The following is a 16,138-nucleotide window of genomic DNA, read 5'->3' as shown; positions in this document are numbered from 1 at the left end:
ATGAAACATTTCTTTATTCCTTATAATTTTCTATACAAGTATACAATTACCAATTTTTAAGATTTTGATGTCTTAATAACACATTTTAGGATTATTCGAAACTTTTGAATATATAACATAAGGTTTTATCCAAAAACCTTAAAAGCTAAAAATCAGTTTACCCAAAACGTTACTAATAGAAGGTAAACTACTAATAAGAATATAAATATAACAATAAGAAAATATTTTTAGATATTTAAACTGACCAATGCTGACCAGCTAAGCTCAGAATCGATTTTCATTGTGTACAATGATTGATCATTAAATTCAAATTTAACACATCTATAAAAGTGACTAACTCATTGATGAGGTACACTCAATACCTAGATTCTATATAGAAAATTCCCTCATTTTTTTTTCGCCATTTATTCGGACTATTTCTTTGGACTTTTCCCCCGGACTTTTTTACCGTTTACCACATAACATATATATACCGAGAACGAATCGAATTTCACATGTGAATGATTATTTTTATCCATTTAGAGTTGAGTTTGCCAACTCGACACCGCGACTGCACCGATTCATCGTCGTCACGTTGTATAACGATGTGTGCGACAACGACGACGGCGTAATAATAATATTTATATCGTCGATGACGCGACCGTAAGTCCACAGCTGTATGCCACGATTACGCATCCGTTTTCACGGAATAGAATTTTTTAAGCAATTCTGTTTCTGGTAAATGTTCTAAGTTTATAATTTATATTAATACTATTTAGATAATATATCTGTTGGATGTAGAAATGAAATATTTCTTTCGATTTTTTTTTTTGCCAAAAATTGTTATCAAGTTAAAGCAACTTAAAGTTTCGATCACATTGAGCAAATTGACTTACTACTTGTAAGTGAATTAAGTCATGCGTAGAAACTAGTCGGATTACACGTATTGAGATATTCAACTAGAAATAGTTCGCTCATTCAAGAATCGTGATTACTATACAGCTAGCCACTAATGCAGTCGGTAAGGAACTTCTAGTCTTTAGTACACCAGATTTTAGTAGCCATTTTTTCTTACATTCATAATGAATGTAGGAAAAAAGCCACGGGTAAAAAAATTCACGGTGTGCAGAATCGGTACGTTCTTATTTGGAAAGAAGTATTGGTCATCAAATTAATTTACGGTCGACCTGCACGTTTTCAAAACTCTATGAGTAGGTGACTAGGCCTAACCGAGCGAGTATATTTGGTGGCATTGAGTAAATCTGACCAATTTAATCAAGTTGATGTATAATATACGTAAAAAATGTATAATAATATATTAATGTACCTACGTCATTTGCTTATTTTTTTGAAAGTAGTCTAAAAAATTCATTAAAAATTATTATAATTCAACAAGTATAAAATACATTCACAAAGGGATTTACAAGACGTTTTCAGAACCAGGACTGTGTTAGTTAAACACGTAAATATGCGAAATAATATTTAAAAAAAACTATTTATGTGCACTATATTTAAGTATTTTATTAACAATTCACATAATGTTATAATATAATATAAATATATTAGAATACCCAAATTTTACCGTAAATAGTTCATGATGTAATAGACGTATTATTTTCGATAAATTAAAAAGCCATGTTTAATTTCTAATGGTAATATATTGTACATTTTTGGACCGTTTTATAAGTACGTGAATTGTGTTAATTTTTTGTTCATTTTTGGTACTTTGATATTAGATATTTGTCTAGTATTATGTTCGTGTTTACTGTTCAGTTTTAAAAGTAAGTTTTTTAATTATATAAAGTACCCAAACTTTTTACTGGAAGTACATTAATTTGTTATTATGTAAGTATTTTGTGTGGTATATTGAGTGTTTTTTTTTAAATAATTTTAAGTATTTTATATTTATATTTAGTATTTTTTTGATTGGATCTATAGTTGTTTCATACGTACCTCCCCGGTTATAGAAACTATACTGAAGGATTTAATTTAGATTATCATTTGATTTAGTTTAGATATAGATAGGTGCTATATTAATATACAGGTACAAGTGCAAATAAGAAATTATATTTAGCTTTTTTTAAGTAAATTTTAGTATAGTTTATACCAGCAACATTGATAAATTAGGTGTGTTTGTATTACTTATAAATAATAAAAATAAGCTTTTGTTATTATTATTCAGTAATAATTTTTTAAATTGCATTACAAAAATTCATAATTCCTTTTAATAAACTTTAAATTGTATGTCCACATATTTTTTTATATCTAGACCCAGAGCACAGATTAATGTATATTTTGGCCATTTTCAGCGGAAAATAGATGTTTATCAAACCGTTTCTTAGTGCATTCAATTCAAAGCCCTGATTATTATTAGGTACTTATCTGCTACATATTGCAGTTTTTAATTAAAAATATCATTAGTACTAATATGTAAGATACATATTAATAGTTTATGCAGTTAATCTGGTGCCTATACGTCATCGACGATGTTATATTTTTATATTATATAATACCTACCACGATGTCGTCGCAGGGAGTAAAAAAAGTTGTAGCACTCGCGTAGGTACCTATTTTAGAATATTATAATCAAGATCTCGCTACATATTATATAAGTAAGTTTTATTATGAATTAAATTTAAAAATATAGAATCAAAATAAAATCCACTTGTCCGTCTCATGAATCATGATGAATGTAAATTCATTGCCCTTAAGTTTCTATGGTGGTTGAGATTATATTGTGACGTTTAGGCCAGTGATTTTTAACAGTTGTTTAAGATTTAAACGTCAACGACAATATAATACGTCGTATGTATTATATATATTATATATTTTAGGGCTCGGTTAGATCAGGACTGTGATAATATTTGGTATGAAATCTAGAAGAATAAATAGGCCAGACTATTGTATATTGTTGTCCACGAAAAATTCTGTCTATTAAAAAGTTATAAAATCAGTTTAATATGCGTTCCGCATTTCTACTCAATAACATTTATTCGCTATTGACGTTAATAATAAAAAAAGTTCTTTTATAATAGTTTTCTCAGTACTTTCTAAATAATCAGATATTGATATAAATATATTATAATAATATACAGATATACGAATTGTACTTTTTGTTATATTTGTATAGTTTTTATTGTTAAAACGATAAAGTATATTTACAGTCAAGAAAAAAGTTAGTGTACCTTATACACTATAAAGAAAAGCCAACGATTTAACTAAGGATTACAATAGGAAGGATCAGTATTTCTCGGTGATTCGTAACAATGAGCAAGCGTGTCGAATCCACTCAAGTATAATACATGCAGGGTAATTCATCAAGCATGCTCATCTCTATTTTACCTTTAATAATGAAATTATTTAAATTATGATTTTTGAAATTGTCTAAATACTGTACCCAAAAAACTTTTTTTTTCATATTCTTGATTTTTTTGTACTACATAAGGAGTGTCCTGTGGCTAGAATTAGAACCAACCCCCCCATCCACCTTCCACACGCATTCACACATTTTTACTGTGAATTGCATACTAGATAATTTTTCGGAAACTATTGTGTATAGATGCTTAATTCAAAATGTAAACAAGTTGTATCTCAGTTATTAAAATATTTACAATAATGATATTAATCATTACAAATGGTTTGACAAAAATATAAAATAGACGTAACATTGAATCTAATATTTATAATACATGGCACATTTTCACAAATTGTTAATGCTGATAGATTAAAAATATTAATTAGTAATTATTAAAACAAAAGTTTACACCTCAGCAGGACATAGTATTACGTCTTCTTAAATAGAAGACAAAAAATCTCAAGGATTTGAAAATAATATAATATTTTTTAAGTATATTATTTAAAAATTCCAAAAAACCGATTAATAATAACTGTGGTATTGGAGGTAATGGGTGTGAGCGTGATTATTGAATCATTCTATAACTTGGCGCGATTGACACAAGGTAGGTAAACCCAATTATATAATGTATTATCTCGTTTAGTATTACAAAACGACGAGTAACGAAAAAATAACACTAAATATGAGACGAGACAAGATGACATTATGATATAATATATATATATATATATATATTATGGCTGTACATCATTGCGGTAAAGGAGTGATTAATCTAGACGGCTGAAGACGCGTGAGCAATACGACGCCGGGAAATGACGCGTCTTTACAGCAAACGCGGTTTCTGCAGCGCTACTCGCCGAGGACGCGGTCAGTCTGAAAGAAATTTATGTGTCGTCTCGTGATTAATTTCCTAGTCAGATGCGCCAAATGAAAATAATTACTTGCAATTTTTTTTTGTTTTTTGTATTTTTTTTTTTTTTTTGTACTCGGGCGAAACGTAAAGACTCCCCCTAATGAGCTTTCAAAGTTTCGTAATTACAATAATGGATTTGATTGCTTAATACTATATATTAATATAATGTATACGCGCGTAATATTATTATCGAACGCGGGTGTATATTATTATAAATTAAACTTTTTTTTTAACTTTTAATCTGCAAAGCCCACGTGGAGAAAACAAATAACGACAATTTGTTTTAGCACCAACGATTGATCATGGTTTTGCACTGAAAAGGAACGTTTTTAAGGGGTGTGAAATCACGTTCGATAAGTATGTGTTATTTTTTCCTCGAGGTAGCTACGCGCACAATTTAGAAACTACAATAATGTTTTTGTATTATATCATTATTGGTTTGGACGTTGTTAAAATATTACATTCTTTTGTTTTTGATGCGATCAAAATAATGTGTGTTAATATTCTACCATATTTATACACAACTGCAGCCGTACTGCTATGGGTTGTCGACGTTACAGCTGGTTTCCCGGGTCTTGTTCGATTTAACTGCACGGGCTTATTACCACAATCGGACTATAGTGGGTGTGCGTGTGTATCTATAGATATATACAATAACGACAAGTATATATACTATTAACTACGATCGACTATCACCACCTACACACTACGCTGTACTTACACTCGGAACCGATAGACCCATCAAGTCCTTCTCGTTACAAATCGACATTAATTCGTCTGATCTCTCCCGCTCGGCGCTCCGCCATATACCATGCCACCACCGTGACCCTAATAAAATACAAGTTGCAACGTGCGTTTTCTCTGATAGGTGTGTATGTGTGTGTGTGTGTGTGTGTGTGTGTGTGTGTGTGTGTGTGTGAATATTCATGGAACGATGGATGATCGAGATTATCTACGATGATAATGTAACATTCATTATAATATTATTATATATACTATATTTTGTTTTTTTTTTCAAATCTATTTTAAATAATATATTTGAATGGAGATTTGTACGGATCTTATATTTTCACAAAATCTGTACCAACTAAGAATAATTTTCTAAAAATAATAAATATAATTTATAGTATGATTATTTTAAAAAAATGTAACACTACGATCTCGAGATACCTATTACACATTTTTTTCTCCAACTGTATGATAATAACTAACTTTTTTAATTCTAACTACTTATGTGTAGTTTCTACACCTGCCTCTGTAAAATTGGTTTTTGAAAAAAAAATGGAAATTAAGGTTTTTCATAACGCAGTAGGTAATAACGAGAAACAATATCGAATTTTTTTTATAGAGTATAATCATGTAACTTATTAGTAATTAGTTATTAGTTATTGGAGTAAGTAAATTCCAATTAATTTTCAATTTGATAAAAATTTAACTATAAAATGTTATTTTTTCAAAAAATATTGAAGTATAATAATTAGGTATCTACCTAATAATAAATTTAACATTATGCTGTATATATTGTACTGATATGTTGATAATATTAAGTTAACGTTGTATAATAATCTTGTAGAAAAAATTCACAAATTTTTACAACATGTTATATTTTAAAAAATCACATTATCCGTTTTGTTGTCGAGACGAATTTTCTTTCAGTGTATTATACCATAAAAACAAATTTTTAGTGTGTCATTAAACTATATGAGTAATATTTCAAAGACGAATAAAACATTACAGCGACAACAAAATAAAACGACGAGACAATAAACATCTTCGTATTCATGAATATTTATAACATAATATATTGGAAGCAATCCAAATTTGATCGAACCAAAGGATTTCAACTTAAGATTATCATGTTTTCGTGTATTAATAAATTATCAATTAAAAAAATTTTCTTGTATAGGTATATAATTAATGTATAAAATAATTTTTCTTTTAGCACACAATTTCCCCCCCCCAAAAAAATATTATTACACCTGAAAATAATTATAATTATATAATATTTATTTTTACTATTCTTATTTTGGCCACTAAAATATAATTTACTTTATCATGACGTGCATTATTGGTTTAATAGTTAGGTAATTTTAAAATTAATAAGCGAAAATCTAAAATATTATATTACTACATTCATATTTAGATTCTTACACTGCTTGAATGAGAAAGAATGTGAATGTAAAAAATGCTTGATGATAACACTTTTCCCAGGAAAGTTGAAAACCTGTATAATGTACAATAATAGAACTGGATGAATAAGAAAATTATTATATTTATTTTTTCTTTGTATATTTTATAATATTATATTATAATATTGGAGATGATTGACAAAATAAAAATTAAACATTATAATATGTATGTCGCAATGATTGGGAATTGGAAAATGTTGCATGGCCAAGATTCGGTAAGTAAGATCAGCTAATTCAGTCAATAATTATTGTTAATATTATTATAAAGGTAATTTTTCAGGGATATAAACAATAGTTGTAATTACTTGCTTTTTTAAAAACAAAACTTTATAATAGATAGGTAACTTCAATTTATGGTGCAATACCTCAATTTAAAATATTACTTATTTACGAGGCTATGAATTTTATGCATTCATATAAATTAATGGAACGAATATAAATTTAGTATAGACATTTGTTTTACATTAACTCTTGACCTTATTGCATAAACACAAAATATAAATTTTGCACAATTGAAGTTTTTAGAATAATTGTTATTTCATGTTTTTACTTAAACATTTTTTTGTATTAAAATAAAAAATAAAAATGTCCATTCTGATAATGTAGGTACTGATATATCAATATTCAGTTGTATCTTACGTTTTCTTTCTGAAAACAAATTATTTTTAGTTTATCATCGATACAAATAGTAAGTACTGCTGCCTTCAATATTTAGTTACTAAATACCTACAGAATATCTTCACATATTACATTTATATGAACAGAAATAGCAACAAAAGTAATCTCAACCAAGGTTTATACAAATGTTTTTTTACTATTAGAAATACAGTTTTTTAATTATATGTATGTTTGTATTTTTAGAATATAAAAGTGTACGTTTTTGCATATTTTGGGGTTTCAAGAGTATACTTTGCAAATATTTTTTATGCGCTTGTGTATGCTTATATTGAACATTTGTTTTAATACATTCACACAGTCCTTGCTTTTATCTAATTATAACAAAACATGCTTTCATCTGTACATATTCAAGTTTAACAAACGTAAACGTTAGTAAAATGTTGCAAATTTATTTTAATACAAAATAGGTACAATACAATCAGTTATCGACTATATAACCATTTTATCATAACTTGCGAACGTTTTTGAAATAGAAATGTTTTTGCCAATACCTAACTTTTCTTTCATCCCTAATCAGGTCATAAAAAATCAGTTTAATTTTCAAGCGAAAAAAATGACATAATCAAGTTAAAAAACTAAAAAATAAATGTATATTCCAGTGTCACGGTGTTTTTTTAAATAATAATAATATTGCAGTTTGTTATTTATGTAATGCATTTTGGTTTAATATTCACTATGACCGTATAATAATAAAAAATAATATATATGAAAGCGTTCACCACATACTGTTTTTTTTTTTTTTTGAAGAATAATAATGTTATTAAATATATTGCTTAATGACTTTAAAATTTGTAAGTCACGAGATTTATGTACTCTGTCTTTTTTTAGTCTTACGTGCGCTTGGCATGGTTATACGAGACTGCGACATAATATACCATCCGAAATGTGTTCCAAATCAGAAGAAATATTACCGGAGCTTACGCGAAAATTTCGTACAACGGTGTGACGTACTAGCAGCTATTTTAGTGTTTTCACGATAGCTGACAATAGTACAATAATTGTCATACGATAATATGATACTATGGATATGAACAATGCAGCGGCTCCAATACAAATAACAATACTTTTATTTTGCTTATACTGCAACAAATCATAATAATAATATATATATTATGAACGTTTCTGGGCTTTTAACATCGAAAGTTGAACGCTAACGTTTTTGTTTCCGCAAACACCGTTTTTTTCCACATTACTAGAAATGTTTTCATTTTTCAAAATTACTTTCTTAAACGCACACGATATTTGAGAACTATGATTTGGTATATAAACGCATTCTAAAAATGCAATTTATAAAATTAAATTGACTATAATATACCTATTATACCGCGGGTACCGCATCAGTGTCTGTCCACAATTTGTTCCATTCTTTACCGTTGGGTTATGCTTTTTCTTTATTTATGATGATACTGATGTAAAGATTAAATTAAATACACCGTGACATGCGTATGACGCGTGTAATAGTTAATTGGTCGGACGATTTTATCATTTTTTGTCTTTAGCGCCGAGCTCAGCGCACATAAGCTTTTGCGTGATGGTCGTACATGGCTTAAATTAATTTTAAATTAAAACCACTGTTATACATTGTATATTATTATTAAATAAAAATACTGTTACGGCTATCCAAACTAATTGTCTATGTCAGTTTACCCTCCCCTCTCCTCCACTAAAAAAATCTTTAAATTAAACATTTAATATAAGGCCGCTGGATATAATAAAAATATAGAAAAATACGTAAAATAGCATATAGTGTAAAAATATAAAAAAAATCACATAATTTTCATATTTTTAAGGCCTTTCACAATAAATCTCCTACGCGTTGACATCCCCTCTTTTAATCTTTTTACAAATGGAAAAAACGTGAAGAGTTTATTTTTTCAAGATTTCCCATAATTTACATGTCGATTTAATGTTTGAGACCTCATTCATTTTTCGGCCCTTTAGGGGATATACTTCATACTTATTTCATTGAGCGTCTAATATGTATCGTGGGTACATATATTTGAGATTATGAATGACATTGGAAATTTCATAATATTTTTATAATAGTTATGTTTGAATAACGGCGACACCGTCGCTGTGTTAGCCAAGTCCACAACGACGAGAAACACATGTCGACAACGCCTTCGTAAAAATGTGATTCTAATAGGGTGTTAGATCTTTGGAATTTTTCTATTATCATTATGTTCGCATTCATATTATGATATAATATTCAAATATTAAACAATCGGTGGTGACTCAAGTTCCAAAAGATTTTCAATGATCTAAGTTTTCATTTCTAAATATCGAAACTAATTATAAACACTACTATTGCAGGTAATTCAATCGATTTTTCACGTGATACATTAACGTGTAGGTTAGGTTTATAATATTATTATAATAACGATTGTTTTTGTAACGGTTCCGTGTTGTTTGTTTAATTCAGTGCGTAAACAAAACAGAATTCTGCAAAAGACGTTATAACTATATATTCGTATATAGGTCACGCGCGGGTAATAGTTAAACTTATTTACGCAAGCCTGATAAATATATATACCTACGCGTATATTATGTAAAATTATTATCTTTCGTTAAAACACAAAATAATATCGTAGGTAGGTAGAGGTAGGTACATGATATTATCCAACCTGACCTCGTGAAATTATAATTTTTTTATGAACTTTTCTACGGTACTTCAATTTAATTTCTCTGAGTCTATTAAAAACTTTTTCACGGGGGGCAAAGTCATCATCAGTCATCACAGTCACCCATAATAGACGTGCATAAATTACATTAGAGTGGAAATTTCGAAAACTCTTCACTGAAGTAATATGCGAGTAAACATGCATAATGTAATCATTTTTCCCTTATATTTAAGCACGCTTTTTAATCATTTATTTTATAGTAAGCAGTAAATATCTTAATTAAAAATATATATTTTTAAATAACTCATCATTTGGAAATCAGGTACGAAACAACGATAATGATGCACATTTCGGACCAGACAAAATAGTAATGTCGGCAGTAATAATATTTGCAGTGCTACTGAACGTAGATCACACATCTTATAAGAATCGTATGTTATATGTTCTGTATTTCAGTCTTATTTGTAGTTTGAATTGAATTTTAATAATAAATCACAAAATCATAATATACTGAAAATGTTAACGTGTCTATATAACAACACAGTGGATAGGTAATCATAAATATATTATGTACGTACCTATCACGTATATTATATATAGCTTATATTTATATAAAATAAGTTGTAGCACGCGCAATCTCACAAAACCAATCTTTTTGATTGAGAAGAGCACTATAATATTATTATTGATACTTTACGATTTATATATATTTTTTATACAATATATCAAAACCGACATCAGCTGTAAATATTGCGAACCAACGTTTTTATCTAATGATCTCCGTATATTTTAATACGGTTTTAAATTTATTATTTCATGTATTAAAAATTATAAAATCATTAAAAAATTATAATAATAAAATTGTCAAAGGTACAAACTGCAAATCGATAATCCAATAATTATATTATTCGATAAGCCACATAATAATATAATGTGTATTACATTCCTCAAATCAAATATTAATCTTTATTGTTCTAATTTAAGTTATTATATTTTATAATACTTAATTTTTTTTAAACAGTGTAAAATGTACCTATTAAGAAATTGATTTGAACTTTTTGAATTCGTTCAAATGTTCAGTTTGGGTCGGATAATACAATTTCATGTCAGGATTCGTAAAACCACTATTATACATAACGATTTTGCCTAATCCAGCATTGTGAATATGAATACTTATAATTTATTAATATATTGAATACCACCTATGGTCATATTATAGTACCAACATTTCGATTTAAATATGTACCGGTATATAAAACGTCGAAAATATTGTCTGTAGATTCAAAAAAAAATTCGAAATTAGATACGGTTGTCGTATAATAAGTATAGGTACGTAGAAAATTGCGCGTTTAATAATTAGTACGATAATAGTGACTATAACAGTATATAAATTGTATATAAACACCTGCACGAGTGGTTGCAGTTTTCATGCATATAGAACTGTTGTTAATCAGTGCGTTGTGAAATTGAACGTTCGTCTCGTATAATAATATAATAATCTCGCGTGAGTTTAAATTATTATAACATAATACACACGTACTATCTATATATGAATTGCGTAGGACGACGAATTTGATCGTTTTGCGGTATTGATTGTCCGCAAATCGTCGTCGAGTAATTTTTTAACTATATAACGTGTATAGATGAGGTACGTCTAGAGCGGATTGAAAATCAAACACTGCATACACTATAACAGCTGTGTACAATAATATAATTATAAAGTGTATTGTATATTATTACTATTAATAATTGTAACGTTATCGAAACGCAATACATAATATAATGCGTATTTCGTCCATTCGCTATTATTAATGCAGACAATACAATAAATTGCAGTCTGCAATAGTGTACAGAATAACTCGCGCGAACAAAATATATTGCCTATACCACTCTAATAACATTGTTTTATATACAGGGTTGTGGTTCAGTACCACGAATAGGTTAGGATGTCACAATGACAAGTATAAAATTTATTAATATGTCTTAATGACAAAGTTGATAATTTATTTTTATATGTCTTAATGACAATTACATTGATATAACATATTAGGTTTAATAATAAACATGATTTTTAAATTACAATAAAATAAAAAATAAAATACGGACTAACGCACTATGCCTGAGTAAAAGGCCGCGACGACGAACGCACTGACGGGGAATCACGGGGGGTCAAGTCGGACTGGTAAACAGTCGGAACAATGCCGGAATTTCTCCAACTATTCGATCACTGGCCGCACCACAACCGTCCGACGAGGTTCCGTCAAAGCTGGGGGAGTCCGTTTCCCAGCAAAGCGTAAGTCTGCCCGGGTGGGTCTTACTACAATGCTGGTAAGGGAATGGTTGTTCGTTCGTCGTTCGCACAGCCTTTTATATGTGCGTTGTCGGCGATAACACTGCTCCGGTCCCGTGTTCTGTGACAGACTTGAACAGGTAGGTGCCGTGTTCTGTGACAGAATTGAACCGGAATAGTGTAATCGCCGAAAGTTGCGAATAATAATAATGGTAAAATATGGATATACGATAAGATACGATATTAACAATATTAATAACAATCGTAATAATTAAAATAATAATAATAATAGTATCAATTAAAAATAATAATAGTAATAATAATAATATAGATAAGGTGAGTACAATTTGGCGTAAACAAACATAGTACGCTAAATAGATTCCTTTATAGGGTGTCAGCATTTGCGAATCCACAGGGGCTAAGGGGCTTTAGCCTCCTCGCGCTTTGGAAATGTTTTATATTATATATATATTTATATATTAAATAGTTCATACATTTATAATATAAATAAAATTGTTAATATTATTACCAAATCGTATCTATAATGTTATCTATAATCTATTATGCACTGAGATTATAATTGTATTTTATCTGAAAAAAATGTAGCCTTTCAAGTTCAAGTTCAACACCTGGATGTCAGGGTGTTTCTCCACGATTCGTTCCAGTAGTTTTTGAGTTTATTCGTTACAAACAAACAAATCTTTCCTCTTTATAATATTTGTATATATATATATAAAGATGAGGTGACTGACTGACTCATCTATCAACCCACAGATGGGGCTGAAACTTGGCATACAGATAGCTATTATGACGTAGGCATCCACTAATATAAGATTTTTGTAAATTCAACCTCTAAAAAGGAAAATAAGGAGTCGTAAGAATACACTTGTGGCGCCATCTATCCAGCAAATTTAAATATATAACATTGGTGCCAAAGTACAAAACGTACGAACTTAACATTTGGAATAATGCTCCCATAATGATCTAGATGTGCAATAAGGAAGGATTTTCCGATATTCACATTTTAAAGAGCTAATCTTTCTTTTAATTTATTAACAGGGCCGACAAATCTAGAGTGAAACAAAATGTCAAAATGTTTAGATACGTGTTCGCGCGTGACCACGGACCAAGATACAATGGACTTGAAACGAAATGGTCGGCTGGGGTCGGAGGACGACCACCAAAAGGTTCCTAACACTGAGGACTCAAGGTTTTCTGCGCTACCGGTGGTTTTATTTGGCTTCACATTTTGTATCTTAGTCCTTGTTTTATACAGATGGAGTTGTAAACTCTGGGTTCTCATTGGTAAGTTTCAGGGTTGCCTCCTGTACATAAATTCGATAAGCTGCTCGTTTCCAGTCCATTATTATAATATAATTATTATATTATTATAATACAGCGCACGGCAGTTGGCAACATTAGTCCGTTTCGTGGCCCGACTGGAACTGTTGTTGTTGTCGTCGTCGTCGTCTCCATCCACGATTTAAGATATTGTACAGATTTATACTCAACGGCCCTGTGCACATATACACATCAAAAGTGGTTCACGAAAATGTTGGTTTCGAACAGCTGATCAACGATATGAGAAAAGCGTGGTTCACAGTATCAAACAACAACGTAATATTGTAAAACATCTATATTTATATATTTCGTAGTACCGAGAAAAATCACTATAATGCAAAAGCGCTACCTAACTGTAATTCTTGCTATGACAAGGTCGTTAACTTTTCGTGTACCAAAATATAAGTTCCGTTGAGTAACCTGTATATCTTTAATCGTCGCTACGTCGAACGCGTTGGTGTTATTGTCCTAGAAAATTCTAGCAAATAAACAGACAGGCTGTGCATGTGTTTTATTCCTGTTGCACGGTGTTGTTCGTGCAATGAAAAAACGTCCCATTTCTTGACGTACCGAGTGGTCGTCGTTTTTTAGAAAATTACCGAACGCGGTAACGGTTGCATTTGTTCGGCGGAAAGGAAGTTGCAGCTCATCGGCAAGGAAGGTATGTGCACGATACTGGCCAGAAAGTCGTCCACCATTTACACTGGTACTTTTACAAAAATAAAATATATTATAATATATCACGCACGTAATGCGTAATGACCGTACGCGGGCGTGCGTATCCGATCGTCGTCTACAACCCGTTTGTCGTCGAAACGATTAACGGGTAATTTTCACGGTCTTCGTCGTCTTAACGTGGTGTTTGTAAAATTAGATCGATAAGTTCTCCCTATGCTTTGTGTACATGGGATATATTATGATGGAAGTGGCGGCGCAACGAATTTCACGCCGGGAATGTTGGTGGTGGCGGTGGCATTCCCATGTATCGTTCCGATGAAAGAATCTCATCACCCTTTAATGTAATATCATCATCGTAGTCACCCTCGTCGAAATCTTCCTCGTCATCTCCCGCCTATTACGAGCCTACCATTTAAAGTTGTTAACTTTCTATAAACTGGAATTAACTAGGTAATGTATTATTTCAAAACTCGTGTATTCCAAGTCTGTGTTAATTCAGTTATTATACTTATTACCGAGATTATGTCGTATATTATTTTCATCAAACCGTACAGAGTATAATATTGAATTTGACCATATATACAACAGCTATGTGTAGGGGGTCGTGAGGGATAGGACGGTCACTCACGGTATGGAGTTGAGGGGGTATTGGTATGACCACTTACGGTATGGGAAAGTAGTTACTAGCTATGTATCCGATAATCAAATATCAGTATACATATTATCATTTATTATGTATGCACGGAAAAAACAAAACAGTTGTTTGTACTATAAAAATAGTAGGATTGACTGTACGTTTTAATTGCTATAGGGATAGCTATAAGATTAATCAGATTTACTAAAATATTATAGTTATTAGAACTGAAATATGCTATTTTAACTATTTTTTAGTTAATTAAAACATTAAAAACTGAATCAACTATAAAATATAGTAAACCTAACCATAACTAATAACTATATTTATATAGTAATAATAAGTAAATCATTTTAGTTATTTTACCTATTAAATAGTTATATTTACTATAATTTGTTTAACTATATAATATTATAGTAATTTTTTTTCCGTGTGATGTTTATATATGTTTACAATGTTTACATATATCTATAATATATGTATTAATACCTGTATGTAAATTGTAAGTATGTATATCTCTCATTTATATGTATATGTTTCTGATTATAAAATAGTTTATAGATTGATAAATTGATTAATATCCGATAAATTGAGAATGACTTATAAAAAATGAATTAAATAAACTGATTAATCGATGTAAAAATTGATTAATTTAAATAATCAAGCCGGCCTATATGTATGTATGTATGTATGTATGTATGCATGTATGTATATTTGGGTGGGTTGGTTAATGGATTAATAGGAAATAATTTAGTAAAACTGTGATACCTATTTGGTTGATAGTGAATACCTTTATCAGGTTATTTATGTTACATGGTTGGTGAAATAGTAGACTATTCTATGAACAATTGGGTGCGGAAGTGAAAGCATGAGTTAAGCTACAGGGGGGGGGCGGCGGGGTAATGCGATTTGCTGGATTCGCGGAGGAGACAGAACATACCAAAACATATTATTTATAATAGATTAAAAACAATTACATAATTATTAGAACTTGAAAACGTATTTTTTTAAGCAACTATAGGTCTTATAATAATTTTGTACAACCCGGGAAAGTACTATTATACAAAAACAACACTTTTATCGCCCTTAAAAAATTTCCGCCTGGGGTAATCATGCCACTTTCCCGCCTTTCCATTACCATAAAAGCGGCATTGAATTGTCGATTTATCACAGTCGTCGACCGCTGCTCGTGTATGAAATATTCTGATTGAAAAAAAACAATCGTACACGTTTTCGGGAGAGATGAAAATTAAAACGTGAATTAATAATATTTGAACTGGGCACCGGTAACGTGAAACGGTTATTGGATTGTATTGTTATTAATTTCGAAATGAAAATGTTTGATTTCGTTATAACGGGAGAGTATAATTAGTTTAAAAGTGTTTTTATCGATGCTAAATATAAATTATAATATATTAAATGACATGACGTCGCGTTGTATTTTTTTATTATGTGCGTTC

The sequence above is a fragment of the Metopolophium dirhodum genome, chromosome 3 (assembly GCF_019925205.1).
Source record: "Metopolophium dirhodum isolate CAU chromosome 3, ASM1992520v1, whole genome shotgun sequence".
NCBI classification, from domain to species: Eukaryota; Metazoa; Arthropoda; class Insecta; order Hemiptera; family Aphididae; genus Metopolophium; species Metopolophium dirhodum.
This window is presented reverse-complemented; position numbering follows the sequence as displayed.